A 16,253-nucleotide genomic window follows, 5' to 3' on the forward strand; every position below is an offset into this window, starting at 1 on the left:
CTGTGTCCATTTATTGGTTGGTCACCGTCACCCTATTGGGTCCTAGTATAGGTCCTTTTTCTCTTATTTTATTATTTGAGTATAGTTGACACACAAGGCAGTATATGTCTTAATATAGATTCTAGAAAGTGAAAACTGCCTTTTATAGTTCTAAAACCAAAGCTCTGGGCCTCAATGTGGATTGTAGATATCAGTATACTCTTTATTACCTGGGCTTTTTTCATTTGCTTGTATCTCCATGTTCCATTTCTGTTTTGTCTAAAAAGAAAATGAAATAGAATTACCTCCTACACTCATACTGCTATTGACATTAAATTTCATCTTCTTTTATTATGATCAGCAAAGTTACTCATAACATTGGAATTTGTTTTTTTGCTTTTAGAGTTATAGCTACTGCTGTTGTTGGAATAATTAGTATTGCTTTGGCACTGTATTCCACCTAAACTCATGGCATTTGTGTACTATTTACCTTTCAGAAAAGCTATTTTCAAAGAAGAAAAAGAAAATGGGAGTACAGACTTCCAACAGCACACATTTTTTCTGCTCTCTCCTTGGCTCCAAAAGAGGATGCGTGAAACAGAATTTCAGGCTGTAATTAATGCAGCTCTTCATAAGATAAGAGGTTCTTTTATCTATAGAAAAATTGCTGCATTAATTCTCAATGAGAATCAGAAGGCTTTGGTTAATGCTCTTTCTACAAGAGGAATTCACCTTTTCTCCTCTCTACATACTTGCAATCAAATTTTAATATATTGTTACAGGAAGCTGGAGGTGAATAAACATGCAATGATAATAATATTATTTTATAGGTCTAAGTCTATAAGCCTTAAATATTATGTGTAGATAAATGCTAAATATAGATTACATACAGAATGTCCAAATAATATGGACTTTATAGTAATGTACTTTCAAGCACAGACCTTAATTGAATACAACTTAGTTCTGGCTCTTTGGGGGGCAGGTAAACAAATTGGGAAATGCATCCTCATTTGACATAGTGAGGAAAAAAGGCTATATATAATTCCTTGTTATGTCCTAAAGTACTGTCCAAACAAGAAAGAAACCTCTGCTGTTTCTATCTTGATTTACATATCTCCTTGTAAAACACACACTGCAATTTAGAAATCATATTTTCTTTATGTATGTTTTATGTGTGGGCTTGGAATGATTGATGATGTATTGGCACTATGTTCTACCCAAATGCATGGTATTTGTATACCATTTAACTTTTTTAAAAATTTATTTTCAAACAAACAAAAATAAGAAGAATGGGAGTACAGAAATGACTAGAAGTTAGAGACCACAAGATTCTTCCCTAAGGTCCTGTCAAAGAAGACCCCACTGTAAGGTAGTAAGACCTGTGTCGCATTGGTAATTCATTGACCTTTTGTATGGTCCTCATTTTCCACATCCATACACAGTCAGATAACCATTCTTTCCCTTCTGTCATGATACCACGTGAGGTAGGTGTTCAAGGAGCACAAAGGCTTTGTCATCGGCACAAAGGCTAGGATGGTCAATCAAAGAAGGAAATTAGGTAGTTTTACTAAAAAATGTGCATGGTTTCTGGTGTGATTACTGCAAGTAAAAATGGGAAGTTTCAGCAACAAAGTTATTGTCATTTAATGTATAGTAGCAATTTTTACTTAGGTGAAAAGATGTTTGTAATACTTCAAAAAAAAGAGAAGACAATAATATAGAGAGTAGCAGTACAATTCTGTGTCTGTCCAGTGCTTACTTCTCCCTTGCACATCCACACCTGTGTGTGCACGCATACACCCATGCAGAAAAGTGTTCTTTCTAACATGTTCACAGAGACAAGACTTTTAAGCTCAGAACCTCTTGAGAGTAAGAAACTTTTCTTGGTAGACCACCAACTGATTCTGAGAGAACAAACCTGACAGAGCCATTTTCCTTGGTTCTTTTTGCTCATATTGTTCACGTTCACACAAGGAGGGCTGTTAGGTAGGGTAAGACCCACAAAGGAGATAAAAGTGAATTATTCTGCACTAGCTGTCAAGCAATCCTAAGCTTCAGTTAACCCGGTATCTCTTTTCCTTGCCTCTGGCCCTCAGTTTTCCTTTTGTATCCTGAAAATACCATTGACATTAAATTGGGTCAGTGGGAAAAAAATCTGTCACCAGCTACAGCTTACAATTTTGGCCCCCAAAAAAACATTTGGTAAACAACTCTTATCTTGAGTGCACACTATACAAGGCTCTGAGGGTGGTATTTGAATCCATTCATCTTAGGAAAAGATGTTGGTTATTTTACACTCAAATTTCCACAATTAGAACATTTGCCTAATGCCATTCCAATGTGCTATGTTTTACAGAAGGACTTTCATTTTTCATTTTTTTTAAAGATTTTATTTTTAAGTAATCTCTACACTCAACATGGGGCTTGAGTTTACAACCCAGAGATTAAGAGTTGCACACTCTACCAACTAAGCCAGCCAGGTGCCCCTACAAAAAGACTTTTAAATCAATATAAGTAGATATATACTCCATAGAAGTCCTTGCAATATACATCAGTGGACATGTGTAAATATTTTCATAGTAACACTATTTTAAATAGACTAAACTATTTGGAAATAGCCTAAATAACCATTGACAGGAAAATAAAGTGTGGCATAGTCCAATATAGAATTCCGTAAAACAGTAAAAATGGACTACAACTATATACAACAATATGGATGGTTCTTAACATAATAATGTGTGAAAAAGCAAGTTCCAAAGATTACTTACAGCATAAAATCCACTTTAAAGGAAAAAAGTAACTAAAACATTCCCTTGGGGGTTATGTGTATACATAGAGTGATAACACTATATAAAAGTGCAAAGAATAGTGGCTATATTAGGTATGGGGAGGGAGGGATGTGGGATGGAAGAATGGTATATAGGTAGATAACTGTCAATGATTTGAATGTGAAACATTATGTTTGCTTATGAAAATGACAAACATTAATAATCAAATAAACAAAAAGACCATGCATGGGGTAAAACTCAATATGAAATAAAGTAGTGGCAGATTATATGGTGATATTTACATAAAAATACAGGAAACAGTTTTGTGCAAAATAAAATAAGTAACTGAAGTCACATACTACAGGATCTGGATCTGGCCACTTCCACTTATCCCTCACATCTGATCTATCCTTCCCTGATTCCTTTAGGAGCCATCTCCCTTCTAGTTTGAGTCCTTAATAAGTGGATATTCCCTATGGCTTTGTCATTAATTCTCTTCTCTTGTCTCTGTATACTCTCTCCTTTGAAGACCACATTCACTCCCTGTTTCTCCAACTGCCTTTCAGAAGATCCCCAGACTTATCCACCCAACACTGATTTCCCTCCAACAGCATTAATCCCAGCTGATCACAGATATATTTCTCTTTGGATTCGAGGCATTTCCTCAGTCAACCACCAGGGTGACCATGAACTAGTCACCTAAGCTATCAATTGATTTCCTCATCTCTGAAAAGAGAGATTTATGCATATAATTTTTTTTTAATTTTTTTGTGTTTATTTATTTTTGAGAAAGAGAAACAGAGCATTAGTGGGGGAGGGGCAGAGAGAGAGAGACACAGAATCCTAAGCAGGCTCCAGGTTCTGAGCTGTCAGCACAGAGCCCAACACAGGGCTCCAACCCATGAACCATGAAAGCATGACCTGAGCCCAAGCCAGACACTTAACCAACTGAGCCACCCAGGTGCCCCATTGTGCATATAATTTCTAAGGTCCTTACCACCTCTAAATTTCTATGAATTTATGATTATTGACTCTTCTTGACAAAAAGCTGTTTGTCCAGGATACCACCATTATTCTTGGCTTATCTTTGACTCATATCTAGTTCTGTTTGCTTATACCCAATCTGATACCAAATTTTGTCATTTCTTCTTTTGAAATGTCCCTTAAATTCACCCCATTTTTTCCTATTCCCCTGGTTTTACCTTAATCCTGGACATTATCAGTTTATACTTTTATTACTTTAAATATATCTTACCAGATTTTCCTGCTTCCCATTCTGTCCTTGTTTCAAAAACCACTTCCAGATTATTCATGGAAGTAGCTTAGAAAAATTGTCAGGGGCGCCTGGGTGGCTCAGTTGGTTAAGCTCCTGACTTGGCTCAGGTCATGATCTCGCAGTTCACGAGTTCGAGCCCTGGATCAGGCTCTGTGCTGACAGCTCAGAGCCTGGAGCCTGCTTCAAATTCTGTGTCTCCCTCTCTCTCTCTCTCTCTCTGCCTCTCCCTTGCTTACACTCTGTCTCTCTCTCAAAAGTAATAAACATAAAACAAGTTTTTAAAAAAAGAGAAAAATTATGTCAGACCAATTTAAAAGCCCATTATCCTGTATTACCTTCTAAAGCAATTTTAGTACTGCTAACAACTTTAAGATCTTCTGTAATGCATAAGATCTTTCCGACTTTCTCTCTCACCAAGTCTCAGCACTTATATTGCGCTGAAACTAGAGTCATCAATGTCAAAAATTTCTGCCTCTGAACCTTTATGCCAATTCCTCAAGCCAAAATGTTCTTTTCTCTCTTTTTTTAAAACCAAAGTACCAACTAAAATTTCACCTATTTACATATTTCTCTGATATCTCAAATCTCTGGTTAACTTCCTCTCTCTTCTCATTCAAATAACACAGTAGTTAACATTTGATTATAGACAACTGATTATTATTTTTTAATTTTTCAAATTATTGAGGTCTTAAAATCTTCCAACTGAGCTATAATATTCCTGAAGGTAGGAACCATATCTCAAACCTTTCTTATAGTCCCCTTAGTATTCATTCAGTAAATATTAATCTCTAGAACTAAAAATATGTACATCTTAAAAAAATAATATCTATGACAATATGTTCAATTTATCCCTTACTGAGCATTTGTATAATGCACTGTGATAGGCACAAAGGTCCTTCAAAGCTGAGTATATACTTATTCTCCTGAAGAAGCTCAGAATCTATTGAGCTTGGGGTAATACATCTTTCTTTCTTTCTTTCTTTCTTTCTTTCTTTCTTTCTTTCTTTCTTTCTTTCTCTTTCTCTTTCTCTTTCTCCTCTCCTTTCTCCTCTTCTTTCTTTCTTTCTTTCTTTCTTTCTTTCTTTCTTTCTTTCCTTTCTTTCTCTTTCTCCTCTCCTTTCTTTCTCCTCTTCTTTCTTTCTTTCTTTCTTTCTTTCTTTCTCCTCTCCTTTCTTTCTCCTCCTCTTTCTTTCTTTCTTTCTTTCTTTCTTTCTTTCTTTCTTTCTTTCTTTCTTTCTTTCTTTCTTTCTTTCTTTCTTTCTTTCCTCCTTTCTTTCTTTTAATGTTTATTTTTGAGAGAGAGAGAGCAAGTGCGAGTAGAGGAGGGGCAGAGAGAAAGGGGGACAGAGGATCTAAAGCAGGCTCTGTACTGACAGCAGCAAGCCAATATGGGGCTCAAACTTAAAAATCGTGAGATCATGACCTGAGCCAAAATCAAGAACTGGATGCTTAACTAGCCACCCAGGTGTCCAGTTATCTAATTTTTTTTATGGTTGGAGACAGTTATTTAGCTTCTTTAGAGTAGAATTGCAAAATTATTAAATACTAATTTCTGTGGGTACAGATATGGTTAAACCAGCTGATAAATGGTTAATACCTGGTGCTAAGTGGTACAAAAATAATGCCACACATTTGATATTTGGGGATAGTTATGCCTTTTTCTTAGTCAAAGTCCAGAGCTCAACCAACTGAGCCACCCAGGTGCCCCATCTGCTTTCAAATTTTTAGACCTAAAACTAGTCTCTCTCTAGAGATCCCATTTATGTCCAAGTGCCTTTAACTTCCCTAATAGGAGGTTTCATAGGCACTCACCTCCAATTCAACTTGTTCATTGTTTGCTTCTATACCTGTCTCCCCGGTACAACTTTGTCAATTTTTGCTTTATATAATTTAAAGCTATGTTATTAGCTTTATTTAAAAATTGTTATGTTTTGGGGCACCTGGATGGCTCAGTTGGTTAAGTAGCCAACTTCGACTCTCAGGTCATGATCTCGCGATTTGTGAGTTTGAGCCCCACATCAGACTCCACAATGTCATTGCAGAGCCTGCTTGGGATTCTCTCTCTGTCCCTCCCCTCTTCTCTTTTTTTCTGTCTCTCAAGATAAACTTAAAAAAAAATTTTTTTTAATTGCTATGTTTTAGGGGTGCCTGGCTGATTCAGTCAGTAGAGCATGTGACTCTTGACCTCAGGGTTGTAGGTTTGAGCCCCAGGTTGGTTATAGAGGATACTTAAAAATAAAATCTATTAAAAATTTTTGTTATATTGTCCTGGAAGCTCTTCCTCTTATCATTTAATCCCCAATGATATTTCAGTCCTTAAAGAATATTTCATTTGATATTAATATAGAAACCATAGCTTTCTTTTGTTTAGAATTTGCCTATTTTATTTTCAATTCTTTTCCTTCAAACTATACTCTTAAATTTTAGGTATTATAGAGTGTAAAGATGAGTTCTTTTTTTCTCTCAGTCCAACTGAGAATCTCTACCTTTAATTGGAGGATTTAATCCATTTATATATATTGTGATTTCTAATCAAAGTTATTTCTCTTTTTTTGGATCTTTTCTTTGCCTGTTTTTTCTTCCTTTAAAAAATTATTCCTAGCCCTCTTTTGGATCAATTATTTTTCCCTACCCCCCTACCCCCACTATTGCTTTGGACAGTATATACCCTATAACTATTCTCTTAATGTTTATCCTTAAATGTAAAAAACATATTCAGGGGCACCTGGGTGGCTTAGTTGGTTGAACATCCGACTTTGGCTCAGGTTGTGATCTTGTGGTTTGTGAGTTCTAGTCCCACATCAGGCTCACTGCTGTCAGCTTGGAGCGCATTTCAAATTCTCTGTCCCCCTCTCTCTGCCCCTCTCCCACTTGTGCTCTCTCTCAAAAATAAAATAACACTAAAAAAAAATTCACATACTTAATCAGTTGCTCTACTAATTTTTCAAACACAAGAAACTTACACCCTTTTAACTTTATTTTCCATGTAATTGTTGTTTGAATTTTAGTTATTTCTCTGTATTAACCCCAAATTAGATATTATTATTTAATTACATATGTATTCAGTTACATATTTAACAATTACTTTGCTCATCATTCTTTATTGTGCTTAAATTGTCTGGGTAAAATTTTTCTTCCTGAAGTACATCTTTCAGAAATTCTGCTATCAAGTTTATTGTATATATGTATATGTATATTTCTATAAATAAATATATGTGTATGTTGGATGTTGGTATGTGCAGAAATTTTTTTTAATGTTTATTTATTTTTGAGAGGTAGAGAGAGAGAGAGAGAGAGAGAGAGAGCAAAAGCAGGGAAAGAGCAGAGAAAAAGGGAGACACAGAATCTGAAGCAGGCTCAAGGCTCTGAGCTGTCAGCACAGAGCCCAACGTGGGACTCGAACTCACGAATCACGAGATCATGACCCAGCCAAAGTTGGACACTTAACCCAACTGAGCCACCCAGGCACCCCAGAGATTTTTTTTTTAAACTCATGCCCTTTCATGATTATCAGAGTACATATTTATAGGTTGACAGTTATTTTTTTCTCAGCATTTTGAAGATACTATTCTTTAGGCTTCTATTGCTATCAGCATAATAACTTAAAAAAATTTTTTTTAAGCAAGCAGGGGAGGGGCAGAGAGAGAGGGAGACACAGAATCCAAAGCAGGTTTCAGGCTCTGAGCTGTCAGCACAGAGTCCAAGTGGGACTTGAACCCAGGAGTTGTGAGATCATGCCCTGAGCTGAAGTTGGAAGCTCAACCCACTGAGTCACCCAGAAGCCCCTTAGCATAATAACTTATAAAGATAGCATGTCTTTTTTCTCTGATTACTTTTAATATATTTTCTGTGGGACCCAAGGAATTTAACAAAAATCCCCTACCCCTGGACAAGCAGAGCAAGACTAACTCCATTTTGTGCTACACCCACCATCTCATGTATAACCTCCACATGACCTGCTTATTGCTTAAGACACTCCCCCACCCTAGTCAAGCCGCTGAGCACACCCTTACTGGAAAACGGCTCATATAGGAATGCGGAACCCCTAACCGCCAAAGAATGTAAACCCCGCCTTTTGCCCGCCAAACTTGTGCGCTAGTTCTTAAACCCCGCCTTTTGCCTGCCAAACTTGCGTGCCAATTCTGACCAGAGTGATAGGCTAGTTCAAACAGTTACTATAGGGTAAATTGTAATTCAATTGGCCACCTGTGTGTGGACTGACATGACTGTGCAACTTTCTGTGTGTGTTACAATCTCATTGGCCACTGGCCCCTATAAAACTGCTACTCCTCTTAACCTAGGGGTCCAAGTCCCTGCTCCGCTGTGTCGGGTATCCTTGGGCCCAAGCTCGAGCTTGCAAATAAACCCTCGTGCGTTTGCATTGGTATTGGGTCCTTGGTGGTCTCTCAGATTCGAAATCGGGGGCATTACATTTTCTTTCCTTTGATTTTTTTTTTTTCCACACAGTTTCCCCACAATGTGTCTAAGTGTATATTTTCATTTGGGTCTCATTGTGCTTTCAGAATCTGAGGACTCATGCCTTTATTCTGGAAAATTCTCAGCTATTATTTCTTTGAATATTGTGTCTCCCTGATTATCTCTATTCTCTTTTTCTAGTAATCCAAATAATTCTTCTCATTCTTCCATATCTTTTACTGTTTTAAATATCTTTATCTTCCAATTTACTAATTTTCCTTTTTTGTAAAAAAATTTCTATGTAATGGAGTTTTTTTTGTTTTCTTTGTTTTTTTTTTTTTTTTAATTTTTTTTTCAACGTTTATTTATTTTTGGGACAGAGAGAGACAGAGCATGAACAGGGGAGGGGCAGAGAGAGAGGGAGACACAGAATCGGAAACAGACTCCAGGCTCTGAGCCATCAGCCCAGAGCCCAACGCGGGGCTCGAACTCACGGACCGCGAGATCGTGACCTGGCTGAAGTCGGACGCTTAACCGACTGCGCCACCCAGGCGCCCCTGTAATGGAGTTTTTAAATTAAGCCGTTATATATTTTTTAGAAGTTCTGTTTTCTTCATTTTCCTGATTTTTAATCTTCAAGTAGCTTATTCTTTTCTTATGGTTTAAAGTAATTCCTTCAGGTCTTTAGTTTTAAATGATCTTTTTATAGTTTCTTTTTCTATTTTTAATGTTTATTTATTTATTTTTGAGATAGAGAGAGCACAGTGGGGAAGGGGCAGAGGGAGGGAGAGAATTCTAAGGAGCCTCCACCCTGTCAGCACAGAGCCTCATGCAGGGTCAGAACTCATGAACTATGAGATCATGGCCTGAGCCGAAATGAAGAGTCAGATGGCTGACTGAGCCACCCAGGTGCTCTTGCTTATTTTATAGTCTTAAGCTAGTAGTTCTATTATCTGAAGGTACTGGGAATTTAACTCTGCTGTTTGTGGTCTCTGTGGCTTCTTATTCATGGTGAAGTTCCTCTTTCCCCACATGTGTTTTATAGTTTTTGATTAAGCTCATCTTTAGCAAGGCTTTATCTGTAGGAATCCCACATGGATTACATTGAAGGTATGTCCCTACTAAGCAGTTTTCCATTTGCCTCTAATGGGCAAATCTGTGTTATCACTCGGTCTTTTTATGTGGATTTCTAGACTGAAAGATTTCTGAACCATTCAAACAGTGTAAATTCAAACCTAAATCTACATGAAGCTTTTTTCCCCCTTCCACCCAAAGCCCAGGCCAAGACAGGCAAAATTCCTTATCACCTCCCAGTGCCCATAGTTGATTTTTTTTTTTCTTTTATTGAGGGTATAGCCCTCATCAGTCCTGGCTTTATGTAACTGTCTCAGTCTAACTCTACTTCACAGGCACTCAACGCCTAATTTCCTGAATTTGTATGGACTTTTGAGATTATATCCAAGACCAGAAAGTTTGCTAGAATATCAATTCACACCTAGCTTTTAGGGTTTTTTTCTCTCTTAATTTTTAGTACTTAGGGATTTACTTTCCATAACTGTAAACTCAACTATGCATTTAATGCTATTTTTCAGAAGGAACTCCACTGTCAGATCTGATTTATGCTATCTTCTGAAATTCAAGTACACTGATTTAGATCTGGCTCTTGCTTCTCCATCAACCTTTGTGCACTTGACATTTTATACTATTCTAGAAGCAACCTTACCCAGGACTCAGACTTTGGATCCCTTCCCTCCATTCCTACTCCTGCCCCAACTTCCAGGGATCCTGGCCAGGGCCAGACTCTGTACTACTGCCAGCCTAGAAGGTAATATTGGCCAATGATAGCCTCCTATGTCATTACTGAATCAATACTCCCTTACCATCAGGTCCATCCTTAACATTGCCTCTAGAATGACTTTTTCTAAAACCCAGATCTGATTATATCACCCCCTATATAAAATCCTCTGCATCAAAATGAAGCCTATTCTATTAAAAAAAGAAAGAGTGCTATATTATTTAAAAAAAGTCAATGTTCTAAGAGCCAAAGAAAGGCTGTAGAGATGTTCTAGATTAAAAGAGTAAAAGGATACAACTAAATGCAATGCTTTATCTTAGAATGGATCCTATACTGGAAGGGAGAAAATGCTTTAAAAGATGTCACTACTTTAGTCGACAAAATTGGCATATGAACTCCACATTAGATAAAAAGTATTGTATTAATTAGGATTAAATTTTATTAATTAGGATTTAAATTGCATTAAAAAGGATTAAATTTAAAGTTGATAACCATTCAATGATTATGAAGAGAGTATCCCTATTGTTAGGAAAAGTACACAGAAATATCTAGAAGAGGACCATGATTACTCTTAAATGGCATTTTAAAAAGAATGTATGTATACGTATATGTATGTGCACATGTATGTATGTATGTATGTATAATGAAAAGGAGAGTGAGAAATCAAATGAAAAGCAAATGGGACAAAATATTAACAATAAGTGAATCTGGGCATAGGATATATATTGGTGTTTCTTGTACTATATAAACTTGTAACTTTTCGGTAAATTTGAAATTATTTATACACAAAAATTTTAAAACGAAACAAAACACAAAACCCTCCATTGTTTCTCCACTGCCTGAGGATGTAATTAGACACTTAGCAGCTTGGCTCTGACCCCATTCTAGCTGCAACTGCTACCATTTCCCCTCTCTTGCCCCAATTAGCAGGTTCCTGCTTCCCTTTCCCCAAACATACCACAGCTTCCTATCTTTGCATATGCAGGTCCCTCTGTCTGGAGTTCATTCTGCTTTCCTGCTCAGAAAATCCTCATTTCCCCAAGGTCCAGCTCACAATGATCTCTTCCATGAAGTTTTCTGAAAACTCTTACAGAAAGCTAGAAACAATATACTATGTTTAAAATAAGAAATTTGTAAAATAAAAGATTTTGAAAGAGTTGGCTCATTTCACTGTACAATTTTTTTAAGTGCATGTATGTACGTATGTATGTATGTATTTAAGTAACCTCTACACCCAACATGGGCTGGTGAACTCACTACCCTGAGATCTAGAGTCGCATGCTCTTCCCACTGAGCCAGCCAGGGGTGCACAAATATTTTTAACTTTAAAATTTTCTGCATGATTTAGTGTATATAGTTTCAAAGTCTTCACTCAACATGAAACTTGTATTTGAAACGTTCTATGTTACAATATGTTATGCTATAACCTTTTGTACATCCTATAAGATAGAATGCTGTATCATAATTATTTCTTGAGTACTGGTTTAGCCAGTCACAGTGTGGGATGGGAACTATCATCTTTATATTCTAACATTTGGCAAGATGCCTAGGATGTAGTGGAATCTAAATTAATTGAATGGTCATTGTGTAAAATAACCTAATTATCAAATATAATTTTAACATTCATATACACTCATCTCCCAAGTTTAACATCACTATCATCCTAGCAAATGAATAGCAAACATTTAGCAAAAATGTTTTCACTGAAACTACTTCTTCCCATGGGCAATCTAATAAATAGAACTTACATTTCTTCTGTTCTCTCCAGGCAAAATGGCAAGTAAGGAGTGGGTGAATAAGGGCTATGGGTCTATACAAAGTGAAGCCTTTTAAGAGCAAATTTACATAGAATCAAATCTAGTTATGGTCAGAATTTGAAAATCCCACCAGACTCAAAGCAATTTGTAAGTAACAAAATCCCATTTCAAGTCTATTTGTCTCTGGTTTCTTACAGTGTCTGTAGGTAAATGTGTGTAGGTAAATCAGTCTTTGAACAAATATCAACATTTGTGTGGCTAGATTTGTCAGATAAATGCGTGTATTCATCTGTCTCTGTGCTTAGAAAACAAGTAATTTTATACTTTAAATTTATCAGGACAATTATATTAGTGGATATTTAAATAACCACTGTGGAAGTGGAAATTTTTCCCTTCTTTCCTTATAGGTTCTTTGGCTGGTCTAATAATTAAGTTGATTCTAAACAGATTAATGGAAGAAAAACAAACAAAATTACTTATATAAGGGAGCCCCATAAAGCTATGAAAGTTTCAAAAGGCAGCCTCAATAACATCCAGAGCTAAAGAAAGGGGTAGGAGTCTGGGGATACCAAGGGAAGGAGGGCCATTCAGAGGGAAACAGAGAAGTTTAGAAAACAAAGATTGCCCTGTTATGCAGATTAAGTTTCTTAGGTAAAAAGGTCCACCTATGGTAATAGCTCTCTTCCTGGTATCGCCCCCTTTCCAATGTAAATTTAGGCCATTAATGTGAAGGTTAAGAGATTCTCCTGAATCTGCTGGGTTTTCATTGCTTTTAGCTCAAAATAATCCTTGTGACCAAAGTGGCATATTTGGGGGTGATAAATTCTGGTCCCCTTCAGCAGCATCCAAGTGCTATGTTTTCTAGAGAATAAAGAAATACAGTGCATTCTAGGATCCAAATTAAAGTAAAAATCAAAGTAAATTTCTATTTTTATGGTCTGAAACCTACTGAAAATGAGACATGAACCCCAAATCTAATTTAAATTTTAGCTAAGAATATCCTAGCATATCAGTTGTTTCCTGGAATTTTAACTAATATTTGAAGAGGTGGGGAGAGACATTTTCCTTCTTTTTAAAAAAAAATTTTTTTTAATGTTTATTTATTTTTGAGACAGAGCATGAATGGAGGAGGGTCAGAGAGAGAGGGAGACACAGAGTCTGAAGCAGGCTCCAGGCTCTGAGCTGTCAGCACAGAGCCTGACGTGGGGCTCGAACTCACGGACCGTGAGATAGCCGAAGTCGGAGGCTTAACCGACTGAGCCACCCAGGCGCCCCTCCTTCTTTTTTTTAAAGAAAGAGTTAAATAACTACTAAGAATTTTATTTTATTTTTTATTATAAACCTATAATATTTTGAGTACTTTTGTGTTTTAGTGCAACATGAAGTCTATAGATTCTGATATTAGGTGTCTCAGACCACATTCTTTACAAATAAAAAATCATCTTATTTAATTGAATCTCCCCTTCACATTATAATTCATAGCATTTGATTTCTTTTCTGTGTTACTACTCTTTTCAGAAGTTAAAAATTGAAGATGTGCTGCAACCAGAGCACTTGAGTTACAAAACTCAGTGATTATATTTTATATAAAATCCTCTGATCTACAATTAGGGACTAACGAGAACATGCTGTTGACTCACAAAGGTTGAGAGCCTTGTATGCGACGACCCAGAATAAATTCTAACTCCTTGAGTTCTAACAATAAGCTACAGCACATTATTTTCTCTCTCTTTTCTTAACTCCACCTCTGCCCCACATATGACATTATGACTCAGAGAACTAGAGACGTCTTTCCTAGAAAAGAATTAGATCAAACAAAATTGCTATTGGCAAATACTTGGAGAGCTTGGCTCTAGAGACTAGAACCCATGGGTGGAAATCATAGACCTACCAGTACCAACTCAGTGTAAAGACTTTCCAACATTAACAGCTACCTCATAACAGAATGGACTGCTCTGAGAGAATCCAACTTCCCATTAGGGGAAGTGTTCAAGGAGCAGCAGGTGACCATCTGCAAGGCTATTGTTAAGGGGATTCCAACACTGGACCAGACACTGCTATAGTAATCCAAAGTCTAAGACTCTATAATGCTGCTATATTGGAGACTTAACACTTACAATATTATTATTCCATCTAGTTCCTGTCACTATCAAAGTCTTGCCTGACATTTTGTCAGTATAGGTTAAAGTCATTGGAAATGGTCCCTGCACCAGACCTAAGTGTCAGTTTCCTGATCTAGAAAGTGAGAGGATTGATGAAATGTGTTCGAGAATTCTGTCTACTTTTAGCCAGATTTTTAACCCGTAAGGAGGGGGCCAGTGTGTATTTAGTTCACTAACGCTTTTTGGTTAACATGTAAGAAATTTAATAAATGCATGATATTTTTTAACAACATTTATAACCTTTGGGAATCTGTTCATTTTCACTGGCTCAATTTTGGTCATTTTGATTGCTTTTGTCAGTGGGGAAAGATAATGCCACATAATTAAAATAATAAATAACCTCCCCAATAATTTATGTTTGTTAATCTTGTGACAAGACCTCCAGCTATATTTTGTTAGAACTAACTAAAAATAGCACATAACTTGCAGCTTATGCAAATTTTCACAATTTAAAAACTGAAGATATGCTGTGACCAGAGTTCTTAAATTACAAAGCCCAATGATTATATTTGATTTAAGATCTTCTGATCTATAATTAGGGACTAATAAGGACATGATGTTGACTCAAAAAGGTTGAGAAGCTTGTATATGATGGCCCAGAGTAAATCCTAAATCCTTGAATTCTAATAATAAGTCATAGCACTATATATATAAAATACATATAGTACTATGTATATAAAATATAGATAGTGGGAATGCAAGCTGGTGCAGCCACTCTGGAAAACAGTATGGAGGTTCCTCAAAAAACTAAAAATAGAACTACTTTATGACCTAGCAATTGCAATATTAGGCATTTATCCAAGGGATACAGGGGTGCTGTTTCGAAGGGACACATGCCCCCCCATGTTTATAGCAGCACTATCAACAATAGCCAAAGTATGGAAAGAGCCCAAATGTCCATCGATGGATGAATGGATAAAGAAGAGGTGGTATATATATATACAATGGAATATTACTCGGCAATCAAAAGGAATGAAATCTTGCCATTTGCAACTACGTGGATGGAACTGGAGGGTATTATGCTAAGTGAAATTAGTCAGAGAAAGACAAAAATCATATTACTTCACTCATATGAGGACTTGAAGAGACAAAACAGATGAACATAAGGGAAGGGAAACAAAAATAATATAAAAACGGGGAAGGGGACAAAACAGAAGAGACTCATAAATATGGAGAACAAAAGGAGGGTTATGGGAGGGGTTGTGGGAGGAGGGATGGGCTAAATGGGTAAGGGGCACTAAGGAATCTACTCCTGAAATCACTGTTGCACTACATGCTAACTAATTTGGATATAAATTTTTAAAAATAAAAAATAAAATAAAAAAAATAAAAATAACACATCTGGAAAAAATATAGATAGTATCTATTTATGTATATGTAATATATAATAATATATATATTTATACTTGTATATATGTATGTGAGCGTGTGTGTGTGTATATACATATATATATATATATATATATATATATATATATTTATATAGATAGATAGATATGGCATATATCACTTGCAGATTGCAGATTCCTTGGACCAGCATACCCTAGGCATTTCGAGTACGGAGATGCATCTTCTAGGATTGCCTATAACACATTCTCTGGGATGGGATAACTCCTAACCTCTGAGGTCCCTAACACCTCATGTAGGATCCTTCAACCCCAATCTGTGGGATTCTTTAACACCTCACCTGTGAAATAGCCAATAACCAGCAGGTGTTAAAATTGAAGTCTCTGGGACCAAAGCTACATTAAGCTGTACAGGGGCTGAAACGCAACTTCTGATTCAAGAATATCCAGAACAGTGGCATGTGCAGAAATCCCTACAGAAACACCCCAACCTCAGGCCAAGTGAGCCAAACCCTTGGACTGTTAGGGTCAGTGATCACTACTAAGCCTGTCAACTTATTTTTTACCAATCAATTCCCAAATAGAATCCATTTTAGTTGTCAATCCTCTAGCATGATTGTTCTACTATTCTATGAATGAGTCCTCCATTCCTCCTCACTTGCCCAAACCTGCCACTATGCCCTCCACAGGTTTCATACTCAGCAAACCCTCCTGTATCATCAACTTCTCTGAAGCCTCTTCACCTTCTTGCTCC

General features: G+C 36.6%; 1 long non-coding RNA gene across 1 annotated transcript in view; it reads right to left on the minus strand.

The window, feature by feature from the left end:
* The window catches only part of LOC123384946, a 109,163-nt gene that overhangs the window by 7,612 nt on the left and 85,298 nt on the right, over positions 1-16,253 (minus strand). Inside the window, exon 2 of the long non-coding RNA XR_006596762.1 lies at positions 210-258. This is a non-coding gene — a long non-coding RNA (uncharacterized LOC123384946). The remainder of the gene's footprint in view (positions 1-209; positions 259-16,253) is intronic.

Source organism: Felis catus, chromosome B1 (assembly GCF_018350175.1).
Source record: "Felis catus isolate Fca126 chromosome B1, F.catus_Fca126_mat1.0, whole genome shotgun sequence".
Classification (NCBI taxonomy): Eukaryota; Metazoa; Chordata; class Mammalia; order Carnivora; family Felidae; genus Felis; species Felis catus.